The sequence below is a fragment of the Nicotiana tabacum genome, chromosome 15 (genome assembly GCF_000715075.1).
Source record: "Nicotiana tabacum cultivar K326 chromosome 15, ASM71507v2, whole genome shotgun sequence".
NCBI lineage: Eukaryota > Viridiplantae > Streptophyta > Magnoliopsida > Solanales > Solanaceae > Nicotiana > Nicotiana tabacum.
Window position 1 is genome coordinate 94,146,579 of NC_134094.1, and position 17,458 is coordinate 94,164,036.

Sequence of the window (17,458 nt, forward strand, 5' to 3'; positions counted from 1 at the left end):
ATAAAAGCCCTTCCTCCAGTCGCAGACGTCGCATTTGCGACATCTGGTTCACAAATGCGATGGTTGCAATTGAGACAAAAGCATCGTAAATGCGAAAGAGAGCCACCCCTGCCAAGGTCGCATTTGCGACCAAAATCTTCGCAAATGCGAAGAGGGCAGATTCGCAAAAGTGATAAAACGTTCGCAAATGTGAACCCCTCAGAAATTTTCCACCCTCGCGAATGCGAACTCCATCCTCGAAAATTTTTGGAATCCGGTCACGTGGGCCCGAGGGTGATTTTTATCGACTTTTCGAGAAGTTGGGAATTGTTGTAAATTGGATTATAATGAGTATTGGAGTATATATTTATGGATTTGCACATTTATTGTCACGATCCAGAATTCCCACCGTCGGGACAGTAATGACGCCTAAAATTTCACTTGCTAGACAAGCCAACGTTAGAGAATCATTAAACCAAATCCTTATTTCCTTTCAGTAAATAACAATAATTAGCTAAGATAAAATATAATAAGTGCGGAATAATATAAAGACTGTATTATTACTACCACCCGGATCTGGAGTCACAATTCACGAGCATTCTAGAATCCACTACAAGTAATAGTCTGAAAAAAATACAACTATTTGAATAAAAGAAATAGTAGAACGAAAAAGATAGGCGGGGACTTCAAGGTCTGTGAGAGCCGATAGATATACCTTGAGTCTCCGGATAGTGGTCCAACAGCTAAAATCTCGATCAACCCAAGCCGGTACCAAAATATGCACAGAAAGTGCAGAGTGCAATATCAGTACAACCGACCCCATGCACTGGTAAGTGTCGAGCCTAACCTCGACGAAGTAGTGGCGAGGCTAAGGCAAGGCACCTACAAATCAATCTATACAGTTTAACAATGTATATACAAATAACAGTAATGAACAATTAGACAGGAGATACCGGGAGGGGGAAATAGAATACAAGTACAAGCCTTACTTCAACATTTGGTTCCACTATATCAATCTAAACTTTAAAATAAATATTCAATTATAACTAGAAAATCCGCAAATATGATAAGAACGATCAATTTAACAATACTGGGATAAACACGTAGCAACTAGGCATAGGAAAGAGACAGTATAAGAAAAACGGAAGAAAACATGGAAAACAGGTAAATTGGCTGCGCATAAGTACTCGTCACCTCACATATTCGCGGATGGCTCTACGCATTCGCGAAGGTTTAGCCCGTCTTACCTTCGCGTTCGCGTGAAAGGGCTCGCGTCCGCATAGAGCTTTCCCCGGTCCCCTGCGCAACCTAGCTAAAGCTATGCGTTCGCGTTCGACAGGTCGCGTTCATGTAGAGTAACTCCCCCTAATACTCCGCGTTCGCGACCATGGTCTCACGTTCGCGTAGAGTAAATCCTCCCCTAGCCCAGGTTCCCCTTCGCGATCGCAAGAGTGACTACGCGATCGAGAAGCACAACATATCAGATACCAGGCACAGTAGAAACACCAGATTTTCTTAAGTCTTAAACATCCCGTGGCCTATCCGAAACTCACCCGAGCCCTCGGGGCTCCAAACCAAACATGCGCACAAGTCTAAAAATATCGTACGAACTTGCTCGCGCGATCAAATTGCTAAAATAACACCTAGAACTACGAATTTAGTACCAAATCAAATAAAATTTTCAAGAACACTTTAAAATTTCTATCTTCACAACCGTACGTCCGAATCACGTCAAACCAATTCCATTTCTCACCAAAATTCACAAACAAGTCTTAAACACTATAATGAACCTGTACCAGGCTCCGGAATAAAAATACGGACTCGGTACTAACAATGCCAAACATCAATCAATTCTTAAAAATAAATAATTTTCACACTTTTAATTTTCATCAAAAATTCATAACTTGAGCTAGGGACCTCCAAATTCGATTCCGGGCATACGCCTAGGTCCCATAATTCGATACAAACCCACAGGGACTGTCAAAACATGGATCTAGGACCGTTTACCAAAACTGTTGACCGAAGTCAACTAAAATTAACTTTTAAGGCAAAAATTCTTATTTTTATCAATTTTCAACATAACAGTTTTTCGGAAACACGCCCGAACTGTGCACGCAAATCGAGGAGGGTGAAATGAGATTTTTTAAGGCTAAAGAGCGCAGAATCGAGTTCTAAAACATAAGATGACCTTTTGGGTCATCACATTCTCCACCTCTAAAATAACCGTTCGTCTTCGAAGTGACATAGAAAAGTACATGGGCTGGTGAAAAGGTGGGGATATCTACTCTGCATATCGGACTCGGACTCCCAAGTAGCTGCCTCAGTAGCCTGACCTCTCCATTGCACTCGAACTGAAGGGTAACTCTTTGATCTCAACTGGCGAACTTGTCGGGCTAAAATAGCCACCGGCTCCTCCTCGTAAGTGAAATCCTTGTCCAAATGGAAGAGCTGAAATCTAATACATGGGACGGATCGTCATGATACTTTCGAAGCATGGACACATTGAATACCGGATGAACAACTGTGAAACTAGGTGGCAATGAAAGTCTGTAAGCCATCTCACCCACTCTCTCCAGAATCTCAAAGGGTCAGATATACCTAAGGCTCAACTTGCCCTTCTTTCCGAATCTCATTATACCCTTCATGGGTGATACCCGAAGCAACACTCTCTCTCTGACTATGAATATAACATCACGAACTCTACGGTCGGTATAACTCTTCTGCCCGGACTGAGCTGTGCAAAGTCTATCTTGAATAATCTTGACCTTATCCAAGGCATCCTATACTAAGTCTGTGCCCAATAATCGAGCCTCTCCCGGCTCGAACCACCCAACTGGCGACCGGCACCGCCTACCATATAATGCCTCATAGGGAGCCATCTAAATACTCGACTGGTAGCTGTTATTATAGGCGAACTCTGCAAGGGGAAAGAACTGATCCCACGATCCTCCGAAATCTATAACACATGCGATGAGCATATCCTCCAAGATCTGAATAGTACGCTCGGACTGCCCGTCCGTCTGAGGATGGAATGTTGTGCTCAACCCAACCCGCGTACCCAACTCACGTTGTATTACCCTCCAGAAGTGCGAGATGAACTGTGTACCTCGATCAGAAATGATAGACACGGGCACACCGTGAAGACGGACGATCTCACGAATGTAAATCTCTGCCAACCGCTCCAAAGAATAGGAACTGCCACATGAATGAAGTGCGTTGACTTGGTCAGCCTGTCCACAATGACCCAAACTGCATCAAACTTCCTTTGAGTCCGTGGGAGTCCAACAACAAAATACATAGTGATACGCTCTCACTTCCACTCAGTAATCTCTATCTTCTGAAGCAAACCACCATGTCTCTGATGCTCGTACTTTACTTGCTGACAATTTAGACACCGAGCTACATAAGAAACTATATCCTTCTTCATTCGACTCCACCAATAATGCAGCCGCAAGTCCTGATACTTCTTAGCGTCATCCGGATTAAGAATACCGGGAACTATGGGCCTCCTCAAGAATCAACTCACGAAGTCCATCCATATTAGGCACACAAATACGACCCTGCATCCTCAAAACTCCGTCATCTCCAACAGTAACCTGCTTGGCACAACCGTGCCGCACTGTATCTCTAAGGACAAGCAAATGAGGATCATCATCCTGCTGATCCCTGATGCGCTCAAACAAAGAAGACCGAACAACTGTACAAGCTAGAACACAGTTGGGCTAAAAAATATCCGGCCTCACAAACTAGTTGGCCAAGGCCTGAACATCCAATGCAAGCGGTCTCTCACCAACTTGAATATATTCAAGGCTACCCATACTAGCTAAATTTCTACTCAAAGTATCGGCCACCACATTGGCCTTCCCGGGATGATACAATATGGTGATATCATAGTCTTTCAATAGCTCCAACAACCTCCTCTTCCTCAAATTGAGTTCCTTCTGCTTGAACAAATACTGCAAGCTCCGATGATCCGTGAATACATCACATGGCACGCTGTAAAGATAGTGCCTCCAAATCTTCAGCGCGTGAACAATTGTTGCCAGCTCTAGATCATGAACATGGTAATTCTTCTCGTGAACCTTCAGCTGCCGCGAAGCATATGAAATAATCTTGCCACCCTACATCAATACCGCATCCACACCAATACGAGATGCGTCACAATATACTGTATAAGATCCTGAACCTGAGGGTAACACCAATACTTGTGCCGTAGTCAAAGTAGTCTTGAGCTTTTGAAAGCTCGCCTCACACTCATCTGACCATCTGAATGGGGCACCCTTCTGGGTTAACCTGATCAACATGGCTGCTATAGATGAAAACCCCTCCACAAATCGATGGTAATAGCCTGCCAATCCCAAGAAACTACGGATCTCTGTAGCTGATGTGGGTCTAGGTCAGTTCTGAACTGACTCAATCTTCTTAGGATCCACCTGAATACCCTCTGCTGATACAACGTGACCCAAGAAAGCAACTGAACTCAACCAAAACTCACATTTTGAGAACTTAGCATATAACTGGCTGTCTCTTAGAGTCTGAAGAATGATCCGAAGGTGCTGCTGGTGCTCCTCTCGGCTGTGGGAGTAGACCAAGATATCATCAATAAACACAATCACAATGGAATCCAAGTAGGGCTTGAACACCCGGTTCATCAAATCCATGAACGCTGCTGGGGTATTTGTCAGCCCGAATGACATAACTAGAAACTCATAATGCCCATATCGAGTCCGAAAAGCTGTCTTAGGGACATCGGATGCCCTAATCCTCAACTGATGATAGCCAGATCTCAAATCAATCTTCAAAAACACCTGGGCACCCTGAAGCTGATCAAATAAATCATCAATCATCGGCAATGGGTACTTGTTCTTGATGGTGACTTTGTTCAACTGCCGATAATCTATACACATCCTTATCGATTCATCTTTCTTCTTCACAAACAACACAGGTGCACCCCGGGGAGAGACACTAAGTCTAATGGAGCCCTTATCAAGCAAATCTTGTAATTGTTCCTTCAATTCTTTAAACTCTGGCTGGGCCATGCGGTATGGCAGAATGGCGGAATGGAAATGGGCTGAGTGCCCGAAGCTAAATCAATGCAGAAATCAATGTCCCTATCGGGTGACATCCCCGGCAGGTCTACAAGAAACACCTCTGGAAATTCACGAACAACTGGCACTGAATCCATGGAAGGAACCTCCACGCTAGAATCGCGGACATAAGCCAAATAAGCTAGACACTCCTTCTCGACCATATACCGAGCCTTCACATAAGAGATAACCCTACTCGCAGAATGGCCAAGAATCTCTCTCCACTCTAATCGAGGCAACCCCTGCAAGGCTAAGGTCACCATCTTGGCGTGGCAATCTAATATAGCATGATAAGGTGACAACCAATCCATACCTAGTATGGCATTAAAATCAACCATATCGAGAAGTAGAAGATCTACACGAGTCTCAAGACTCCCAATGGTGACCACACATGAACGATAAACATGATCTACCATAATAGCATCTCCCACAGGTGCGAACACATACAAAGGAGCACTAAATGAATCACGAGGCACAACCAAATATGAAGAAAAATATGATGAGACATAGGAGTAAGTAGATCCCGGATCAAATAGAACCGAAGCATCTCTACTGCAAACTGAAACAGTACCTGTGATAACAGCGTCAGATGACTCAGCCTCAGGCCTGACTGGGAAAGCATAACACCAGGGCTGGGCCCCACCACCCTTAACTACGTCCCTGGGATGACCTCTAGCTGGCTGGTCTCCACCTCTAACGGCCTGACCTCCACCTCTAACAGTCTGGCCTCGACCTCTGGCTGCCTGACCCCTGCCTCTGGCTGGCTGAGCAGGTGGTGCAACAACTGGTGCCGGAACCATGGCACATGGACTCTGTTGTTGTGAGCTGCCCGTCGCCCGAGGGCAAAATCTAGAAATGTGCCTCGGATTACCATAAGTATAACACAACCTCGGTTGCTGTGACTACTGACCCTGAAACTTACCCTGTCGAACTGAATAACCACCCTGATAACTCTGGAGTGGAGGAGCACTAATAGGAGCTGGTGGTGCACTGTAGGCTAGCTGGTCGGAATAATGCATCTAAGGGCCACGACTACCTAAGGCACCATGGGATGCCTGGAGTGCTGAATGAAACGGCCTGGGAGGATGGCCTCTACGAAAAGTACCTTTGCCTCTAGACGAGGCACCGCTGAACTCACCGGAATAACGAGGTCTCTTTTCAGACCCCTCACCTCCCTGAATAAGAACCATCTCGACTCGTCTGGCGACATTAGCAGCCGCCTAAAAAGAAATCTCACTCCCAGTCTCCTTAGCCATCTGCAATCTGATAGGCTGAGCAAGTCCATCAATAAACCTCCTCACCCTCTCTCTCTCTCTATGGGAAGCAGAAGAATAGCATGACTAGCCAAATCCACCAAACGGGTCTCATACTGAGTAACAATCATACTGCCCTGCTGGACACGCTCAAACTGACGGTGACACTCCTCTCTCAATGTGATAGGCAAAAACTTCTCTATGAAGAGCTAAGAGAACTGGTCCCAACTAAGAGCAAGCTACCCAGTTGATTTGGTCAGAAAATAATCTCTCCACCATTTCTTGGCGGAACCAGTCATTTGAAATACAAAACAATCGACCCCATTGGTCTCCACTATACCCATGTTCCGTAGAACCTCGTGATAGCTGTCGAGATACTCCTGGGGATCCTATGAAGGAGAACCACTGAAGTGAACTGGGAAGAGCTTGGTAAACCTGTCCAATCTCCATAAAGCCTCAGAAGACATAGCTGACCCATCACCGGTCTGTGGCACAACAACCGGCTGAACTACTCTGACTGGCTGAACTACTGGAGCCTGATACTGGGGAACTATCTGCTCCGGAGCGGGAGTAGTGGGAGTCTGGGCTCCTCCTCCAGCCTGAGAGACTGTTGGTGCCATGGGAAACGTGCCAGTCTGGGCCACACTCTCCATAAGGCCCACCAAACGGAAAAAGGCGTCCTGAAGTACTGGGGTGGCAATGAACCCCTCTGGAACCTGAGCTGGTCCGGCAGGAACAGTCTGGGCTGGAACCTCCTCGTCAAGATCTATCTGAGGCTCCACTGCTGGGGCTACAGCTCGGGCTCTGGGCTAAGCCCTGCCCCTACCTCGGCCTCTGGCACGGCCCCTCGTAGGAGCTGCCACTAAAGGCTTTGGCTACTGCTCAGCTGAGGAAGCGGTACATGCTCTCGCCATCTGCGAGAGAATAAGAGTAGAAAAGTTTAATCAGTATTGACTAAACAAAATCGCACGACATAGGAGAATATATGTGAGATTTGTTCCTAAACTTCATAGCCTCTAGAAGATAAGTACAGATGTCTCTGTACCGATCCTTCAGACTTTACTAAGTTTGCTCGTGAATCGTGAGACCTAGGCAACCTAGTACTCTGATACCAACTTGTCATGACCCAAAATTTTCACCGTCGGGACCGTGATGACACCTAACATTTCACTTGCTAGGCAAGCCAACGTTAGAGAATTATTAAACCAAATCCTTATTTCTTTTCAGTAAATAACAATAATTAGCTAAGATGAAATATAATAAGTGTAAAATAATATAAAGGCTGTATTAATTACTACCACCCGAATCTGGAGTCACAATTCACGAGCATTCTAGAATCCACTACAAGTAATAGTCTGAAAGAAATACAACTGTTTGAATGAAAGAAACAGTAGAACAAAAAAGATAGGCGGGGACTTCAAGGTCTGTGAACACCGACAAATCTACCTCGAGTCTCTGGATAGCGGTCCAACAACTAAAATCTCGATCAACCCGAGCTGGTACCAAAATCTGTATAGAAAGTGCAGAGTGCAGTATCAGTACAACCGACCCCATGCACTGGTAAGTGTCGAGCCTAACCTCGACGAAGTAGTGACGAGGTAAGGCAAGGCACCTACAAATCAACCTGTATAGTTTAACAATGTATATACAAATAACAGTAATGAATAATTAGACAGGAGATATCAGGAGGGGGAAACATGCTGGGGGAAATACGAGATAAAGAACTACAACAGAATGATAACTGGAACAACCAATATATTATGAATCAAAAGGAACACGAATACAGTAAAGAAAAAATACACGGCATCACCCTTCGTGCTTTTACTCTCAGTCTCACCATAAATCAATAGAAACGGCACGACATCACCCTTCGTGCATTAACTCTCATATCATGGCACGACATCACCCTTCGTGCATTAACACTCGCAATATGGCACGACATCACCCTTTATGCTTTTACACTCACAATATGGCATGGAATCACCCTTCGTGCTTTTATACTCACAATATGGCACGACATCACCCTTCGTGCATTAACACTCTCCCTTACCATAATGAAATGCATAAGTAACAACAGAGAGATAGAATATAAGTACAAGCCTTACTTCAACATTTGGTTCCACTATATCAATCTCAACTTTGAAATAAATACTCAATTATCACTAGAAAATCCGTAAACATGATAAGAACGATCAATTTAGCAATACTGGGATAAACACGTAGCAATTAGGCAAAGGAAAGAGACAATATAAGAGAAACGGAAGAAAACATGAAAAACAGGTAAATTGGCTGCGCATAAGTACTTGTCACCTCACATATTCGCCGCTCACATGAATTTCACATAGCAAATAGTGTAAGGTTCCTAATTTCCTTAAGCCAGGGTTAGACACAACACTTACCTTGCTCCGAAGGCCACTTAATTCTCAATCACAACTTTTCCTCTAGAATTCACCTCCAAACCACTCGTATCTATTCAAAAATGACTCAATAATATCAAATATTGCTAAAGAAATCAATTACATTGCATAAAATAAATTTCGCAAATTTTCCTCCAAAAAAGTCGAAAATCGATCCTGGGCCCGCTTGGTCAAAACCTGAGGTTCGGACCAAAATCTATTTACCCATTCACCCCCGAGCCCAGATATATAATTGGTTTTGGAATCCGACCTCAAATTGAGGTCTAAATCCCCAAATTTCCGAAATCCCTAGTTTCTACCCAAACCCCAAATTCTACCATGAAAACTCTAGATTTTAGGTTGATAATTCATGAAATGTAATGGGTAATTGAAAGAAAAAGGGTTTAGAATTACTTACTAACAATTTGGGGAAGAAAATGACTCTTGAAAATCGCCTCGCACCGTTTGGTTTTTGAGAAAATGATTTTTTTTGGCTAAATCCCGTGTTTGGATTATGTTAAATGCTGGGCGACAATGTTTATCACGATCGCGTGAACATTGTCGCGTTCGCGAAGAGCAGCCTCCTAAGGACTTACGCGATCGCGGATGTCTCTATGCGTTTGCGAAGGTTTAGCCCGCCTTACCTTCGCGTTCGCGTGAAAGGGCTCGCGTCTGTATAGTGCTTTCCCAGGTCCCCTGCCCAGCCTAGCTAAAGCTATGCGTTCGCGTTTGACATGTCGTGTTCGCGTAGAGTAACTCCTCCTAATGCTCTGCGTTCGCGACCATGGTCTCGCGTTCGCGTAGAGCAAATCCTCCCCCAGCCTAGGTTCCCCTTCGCGATTGCAAGAGCGACTACGCGATAGCGAAGCACAGCATATCAGATACCAGATACAGCAGAAACACCAAATTTTCTTAAGTCTAAAACATCTCGTAGCCTATCCGAAACTCACCCGAGCCCTCGGGGCTCCAAACCAAACATGCGCACAAGTCTAAAAACATCGTACGAACTTGCTCGCACGATCAAATTGCCAAAATAACACCTAGAACTACGAATTTAGCATCAAATCAAATGCAATTCTCAAGAACACTTTAAAATTTCTATCTTCACAACCGGACGTCCGAATCACGTCAAACCAATTCCGTTTCTCACCAAATTTCACAGACAAGTCTTAAATACTATAATGAACCTGTACCGGGCTTCAGAACCAAAATATGGACCCGATACTAACAATGCCAAACATCAATCAATTCTTAAAAATAAATAATTTTCAGACTTATAATTTTCATAAATAATTCATAACTCGAGCTAAGGACCTCTGAATTCGATTCCGGACATACGTCCAGGTCCCATAATTCGATACGGACCCATCTGGACCGTCAAAATATGGATCCGGGCCCATTTACCAAAAATATTGACCGAAGTCAACTAAAATCAACTTTTAAGGTAAAATTCTTATTTTCATCAATTTTCAACATAACAGTTTTCCGAAAACACGCCCGAATTGTGCACGCAAATTGAGAAGGGTGAAAATGAGATTTTTAAGGCTTAAGTACGCAGAATCGAGTTCTAAAACATAAGATCACCTTTTGGGTCATCACATTTATTAACTAGTTTTGGAGCGATGGGCATCAGTTTGAGCTGTTAGAAAGGCTTTGGAACCGGTTATGGAATTTTGGAGTGAGGTAAGTCTCTTTTCTAACCTTGTAAGAGGAAATTAACCCCACATGCGAATTAAATTAAAATGTGCTTCTATTTATGGGGGCTACGTAAGCACGAGGTGACGAGAATCCGTACGTAGCTACTAATTATGCTATTGTTCGGGTAGTCTAGGACCCATACCATGCTATACTTACAATGTTTATACCCTACTTGTTAATTTAATTGCTTAAATCATATTGAAACTTGATAAAGGAATTGTTAAAGGTTAAACTTCATTTTATTGACCGTTAATGAGAATTTGGTATTTTCTTGAATAATTACCCCTTAATAAATCTTGAATTGGTTGTTGTAAATGTATTTTCTCTTTTGTGGAGCGGGCCGAACGCCTCAGTAGAAGATAGATGCATCTATGGTTCGTGCCGTTCGACCCTCGGTAGTGCACAATTTAAATATTATGTTGGATCGGGCCGTACGACCTCAACATAATTTGCGCATGATAAATCTTTGGAACTAATTATAATTGATATTGTTTCTTTGGCTTGAGATATAAATTGTTAAATGACGAGAATAAATTTGGAAAAATTTCCTATTAGTAAAAGAATTGTCCACTCACTTCTTGTTATTGAGTTTACAGTTTTTTCATACAATCCATGCTTAAGTATAATATCAGTATTTATTGTTAGTCCATAGTAAGTGTCGGAGTCGACCCCTCGTCACTACTTCTTCGAGGTTAGACTAGATACTTACTGGGTACGCATTGCTTTACGTACTCATACTACATTTGGTGCACATTTTTGTGCAGGTGCATATATGTCTAGCAGACTAATGGGCATGAAGGCGCAACTATTTCGGGGACTTAGGTGAGCTGCATCCCATGTTGCAAATTCGCAGCACACCGAGTCTCCATCAGAGTTATCTACCCTCTCCTGTCTAATTGTACTTCCAGACAGATTTTGTATTTCTAATATATTTCCTAGTTGATGCTCATGTACTTGTGATACCAGATTTTGGGGGTGATTATGGGTTGTTCAGTATTGTAGTTATGAAAATACTATCATTTACTTTGTAAAGTCTATATCTTACTATTTAATTGAAGGAAATTATGATTTCAAAAATACTGAAATGAGTAATTAAGTTAATCAATGATTATTGGCTGTCCTGGCAGCGGTGTTAGGCGCCATCACGACCTCTAATAGAATTTGGGTCGTGACAATAAACTACCCACGATTTTATATGAAGACAATGCAACATACATAGCCCAATTAAAGAGAGAATTCATAAAAGGAGATAGGACAAAGTACAATTCACCAAAATTATTTTTCACACATGATTTTCAAAAGAATAGTGATATCAATGCGCAACAAATTCGTTCAAGTGATAATATGGCTGATTTGTTCACCAAATCTCTACCGACATCAACCTTAAAGAAATTAGTGTACAAGATTGGACTGCGAAGGCTCAAGGATGTGAATTGATGCTCTTATCAGGAGGAGTTAATACCGTTGTGCTCTTTTTTCCTTACAAAGTTTTTTCCCACTAGATTTTCCTTGCAAGATTTTTAACGAGGCAACCAAAAGGCGTATTTCTAAACATGTGTGCTCTTTTTACTTCTCTAGAATTTTTTTTCCACTGTGTTTTATTTTAGTTAAGGTTTTAACGAGACACATTATCTGTTGAATGGACATTCAAAGTGGAGTGTTATAAATAGAATTGTACTTAGAGAGATTTTAGGGATTATTACTTGGTGGCTAAGTCACTCTTTCCCTATAAATAAAGGAGTTCTATTCAATTATAAATCATCCCAAATCAGTAAGAATTTTCTCTCTGTACTTTTATTTGCAATACTCTTCTTCTTCTTTTATTGTTTTAAATATATTATAAGACTATTTTAAACCACGTTCAAACATAAGGGACTATTTTGTATTTTTCACATTTCTCACGTAAGTTCAGACTTTGGACCAAATACTTTGGTGTGGTGCTAAAACCAAGAACTTGCCATTTTCTCCCCAAAATCACTCACCCGCTGGCGGCTGGACTGCTGCAAATTCCTAAGGGCATCATTTACAAGCCTCCGGTGATATCATTTCCCGGCAGCTTCAGGAAACCCTAATAATGGCTTCCCCTATACCGCCACCAAGCTCCGCCGCTTCCGGCGGATTCCAAAACCCTAACAAGTCATTAAGCTTCTTTGCAAACGCAATGAAGAGAAAAGACAGTTTCATACAGTTCTTCGCTATGACTGGAATCCTTCTATTGAGCGTTCGATCACTCGGGCAAAAGTATCGGATACATGATCTCATGGAGGATAATGCTGCGCTGGAGGAAGAACAACAAGGACTAGTTCAGCGAATGCATCATATCAGGCAAAGCTTGCTTGCTGAAGCTGCTCTTGACCCCACTGGCCGCTTGGCTTCACGCCTTCGCCGCCTTTTCGGTGAAGACGGTTGAAGATTTTGAGTCTTGTTCTATGTAAGTGTTATTCCCTTACATTATTGGTTCAGTGTTAATGCCATTAGGAATTTAGGATTTTTTTGGAGACTTAGATCTTTTTGAAATGAAATGGGCCCAAATAAGGCGGATAATTTTTTGATTAATAAAATAATTGAACATTCCTATCCTAATGGAAAAGAATGGATAGAAAAGAAAATCAGTGTTTATTTTGTTGTTTGGTCTGTGACTTTCCATGCTAAGCGTTAATTAGTGTGACTTGATTTGTATGCTATTGGATAGTGTGTGGTCTGTGACTTTACCTGATTCCTTAGAGTCTGTGGATTGTGTAAAGATGATTCTTTGAATGTTTCGGTATACAAATAATACCATTGTAAATCAGGACTTTCATGGAGATAAGTGAGATCTGAATCATACATGTGTTTGTTGTGTGTATTTTATCTTTTTGGGGAGTTTACAAGTGTATTGAGCAAAATAACTATAAGAATGAAATCAGAAAGTAAAAGACTTGATTAGGTGGACATTTTGCACAATTCCAGAGCTTCTGAAAGGATAATAAGTTAGCTATGCTTTGTTATAATTCATCTGGGCATCCTTGCTCAGCTGATCATGTTTCAATCACAAATGTCTCTTCCTTGATACACTTATGGTCCACTTTCTTTTTGGTGGCTGTCTTAGATGTTTGTGTTGTTTTGAAGTCTCCATCATTAGATACGAGCTCCTAAGGGTTGCTGGTTAAGTTTTGTTAGAAGATTGATTCCTTTTGTTAGCTTTTATCGATTTTCATACTTAAATGGTGTATTTATGGGTAATTGATATTCCAAATTTTGTAAAATTGGGTAAGTGTAGGTCCGCACTCTGCTCATCAATCTGTTTTGTTTAGACATGCTAATGGTTTTGATTATCTTTGACTCTAATCCTGCGTCAAAGTTTCAGATTAGGAGAACAATAAATAAGATGTCTGTGTGAAAGATGCCTTTGAGACAATTGTTAATGAGGCTTCCTGTAACTTTATGCTGACTAAATGCAGTAGAAAAGGCATAAATACAGTGATTTTTCCTGTCAGGCTAATTGGTGGACTTGATTCAAATTTGTTGTGATGTAAGAAGCTCAGTCTCTCTCTATCTCTCTTACTGGGATAAATATGTAGAAGTGTTGTACTGCCTGCCAGCATTTCATTTCGAATTGAATGTCTTTCAAATAAACTTTTTTCCCCTTAATAATAGAAGTCTGATCGAATCATTTCACGGACATCCTGCTTGTTGTTTATATCCAATTGTTCTTTTTCTTTTCCAAATTTCTTATACTTACTTTTCCAGTTTCTTAATGCCTCCCATCTCTATTTGTACTCCTCCATTTATGTGACAGGATTGTGTACTAGTATCAGTGTTAGCATTGTCATAATATGAAGATTCCACACATTTTGGAACATCAACAACAACAACAAACCTAGTATAATCCCATAAGTCGGTGGGGAGGGTAGGAGTCCGGAACCAAAAATGCGCTATACCTGAATCTAAAAAGACAGATAGGTATAGCGCTTCTAATATATGCGCTATACCTATTTCAATATTAATAACTTACAACTTGTTTACACTTCCAACGTCTGCGACCTAGATTACACATCCAACATGATCCAAACCACCAAAATTGGGCATATTCCAACTGTTGGTTGGTTCATAACTTGTAAAATTCATATCTGGCCGGTATCCCCTTTGGAAGATATGAGTGTTAGTACAAATATGATACATAAAAAAAAATCATACTACAACAAGGAAAATTGAAATATACCACTAGGTGTGTGAATTATGTAAACTTGGGGAGAAATTATGTCCTCGCTCCTCATTCACCCGTGGAGATAAGTTTAGATCTGGCCAGACTCTTTCAAAGGTAACCTGTTCGGATAAAACTGCTTCAAAAACACCACCAGATGATTGAGCGTTATCCCTATTTTTCGGAACCTCAATATTGTGGGCGTCTTCAGACTTGACATATATTTCCAGCATTTTTATTACAAGAAGTTCCCGGTGTTCATCCGGAGTCCTCAAAAAGTCTTTTAGAGTTTCATCGTCTTCGATGTTAAACTCAGCATAACAAGCAACCCCTTGTGGAGTTAGCGAATATGAATATCTTCCGGTTACTTTAATATTAACCGAATATTTACTCACACTCATTCTTTTACAAATCAAAGATACCAATCTATTGTACTCCAATGTGAGTGGCAACTTAACAATACACTGTGGAGAACAACTATAATGTACTGAGTTATTCTCCCCGACAACCTCCCCCACAGTATAATGCAACTCTAATTTTTTGCTCTTTAGACATTATGGCATAATGCAGAAAAAATTAAGTAAACAAATATTTCGGAATGAGTAAGCAAAATACAAAATATTTCGGATGCTGAAGAATGAAATTTCGGAATGAATTTTTGAAAAAGGAATGCATGTCCTTAAGTAAGCAAATATTCTGTGCGAGGGGTACAATAATTGGTGGGTATAGCGCATAAATTACAAGCGCTATACCCACCAATTATTGTGAGCAATTATTGTGGGTCAGTCAATTAACAGGTATAACGCATGTAGTTCATGCTCTATACCTTAACGGACAAACGTGCCGTTAAGGTATAGCGCATGTATTTCATGCGCTATATATAAAAAGGTCACTAGTTGTTTTTTTCACCTATTTTGGTGCTTTGAGTCCTAAAAGACATCATTCTGGTTCTGGACTCGGAGGGTAGTCTCTAAATTCTGTTCCTGATAATTGAACACCATTATAAGTACATTTAATATGCATTTCTCTATTCCATTCCTGCAAATCTTCAGACCATTCAGGAAGTTGCAGACCTTACCTCTACCTTATGAAGGTAGAGAGGTTGTTTCCGATAGACCCTCAGCTCAAGGAGCAGTGATTTTGGAACATCATACAAAGGAAATCATATTATTACCTGCATCCTACGAATATGTGGCATATTTCCATTTTTAGAATGTTCGAAAACATTTCTGCTGTGGAACTTGCATAAGTTCTAAGGAATCAATCTTATTTAACACTTCATAGTTCTGATAAAAAAGCTTGCATAACAACCTATAGTTGTTATGAAGTTGCAAGTCTCGCAAAGGACATTATGAACATTCTGTTTCTTTTGTCAATGAACTAAACTTTTAGGGGTTTAAATCTGAATAGGGAGAATCCAGATAATATTCTTTGCTGAATCTTGAAAAGTAGCTACAGCTGACTGAGCTAAAATATTTGGTTCTCCAAGTGATGTTTTATATAATGATATGATAGATCTCTATGTTGATATGTGGATAACAATTCAACTTTGGATTTCTTTAATTTTACAAGTTTGTTTTACTCCGTGGAGGCTGAGCGGGATCGGTAAATAAACTGTAAAAGAGCTGGCCGTATAATTATGCTTCTGTCACAATTAAAAGCTTAAATTTTCCAGATTTGTCTTTCTTATTTGAATTTTGTAATTTTTTGAATGCCTTGATACTTCTTTTTTGGTCTGATTGAAAAAGGAAACCAAGGAAACAAATCTTCAATGGATATATAGGAGGCAACTTTGTTTGATGTAAGGTTAAGTGAAGTCCGAGAGATTGCATCAGTTTAGATTATTATCTACAACTCAGGAATATGAAGTTTGAACTTTGAACTTATTAATAATTGTGTAGCATGCCATGTAAATGTGTACAGGGTCTGTAGCTCCACATTCAGTGTTCCTTAATTAGTCCTTCCAGGCTTTGCTCTAAAGTCAGCTTTTGAGGCTGTCGCGCTTTGACTCCATTAATTTTAGCCACTGTTTTTTTTTTCCTGTAAATTATATTGCATATATAAAGCCAAAATTATTTTTTATATATACATAGTATGTTGTATTCCTTTAATTTCTTTGTGTATTTTTTTTTTTTTATATTTTGAATCCTTTAGTAAAAATCTTATGCCGCCACTACTATGGTTATAGCTTGAAGAGCATTAACGTTATATTTTCTTAACTGTTTTTTGGAGCAGATCTGCAAATGTGAGAGAACAAGAAGATGAAAAAGAGGAGAGCATTTGACGGGATTGATTCTTGAGAAAAGGAGTGACAGGATGCAGTGCAATTTCTGGATCACTCCACTGTTTGAAAGCAGCAAATATTTAAGTTCCACATATATAGGGATTAAAAAAAAATCATATGACGGAGTCTACAATTATGGCACATGCACGTAGTTTCCCCTCTCACTTTTCCCTACGCTTATGTGTTCACTGATGCAAATTTTTATTATAAGCTATATTTCTTTGGTATTGCTAATTTTTATTATAAGCTATATTAATAATTTCTATTTTAAAATAAGTATTGATGAAGTATGTTTGAATAATTGGACGACAAAATACATAAGAATGGGTTTGATTTTTCAAAAAAATAAAAAAAGATTTACAGAAAATTGAAAAGGTAAAGTAAATTTTCGATACTGGCTCGTGATGCAACAAAGAAGGATCACGATATGTACAAATTTGAATCTGTACGTAAATAATTCCATTAAATAATTAAGGCTTTGGAAATTTAAAGAAAATTCAAGAGAAAAAGAGTGGTGTGAAATTATAACCTCTAATTAATGATCATTTTTTACATTTTGAAATCTGTTCCAGTGACTA

At 40.5% G+C, this 17,458-nt stretch overlaps 1 long non-coding RNA gene across 1 annotated transcript; it reads left to right on the top strand.

Annotated features, from left to right (window-relative positions):
- The first annotated feature begins 12,296 nt into the window (after nucleotides 1-12,296).
- On the top strand, nucleotides 12,297-17,107 carry LOC107792407 (uncharacterized). Its single transcript, XR_012699363.1, has 2 exons — nucleotides 12,297-12,844; nucleotides 16,832-17,107. It is a non-coding gene; the product is annotated as an uncharacterized LOC107792407 (long non-coding RNA).
- The last annotated feature ends 351 nt before the right edge of the window (nucleotides 17,108-17,458 follow it).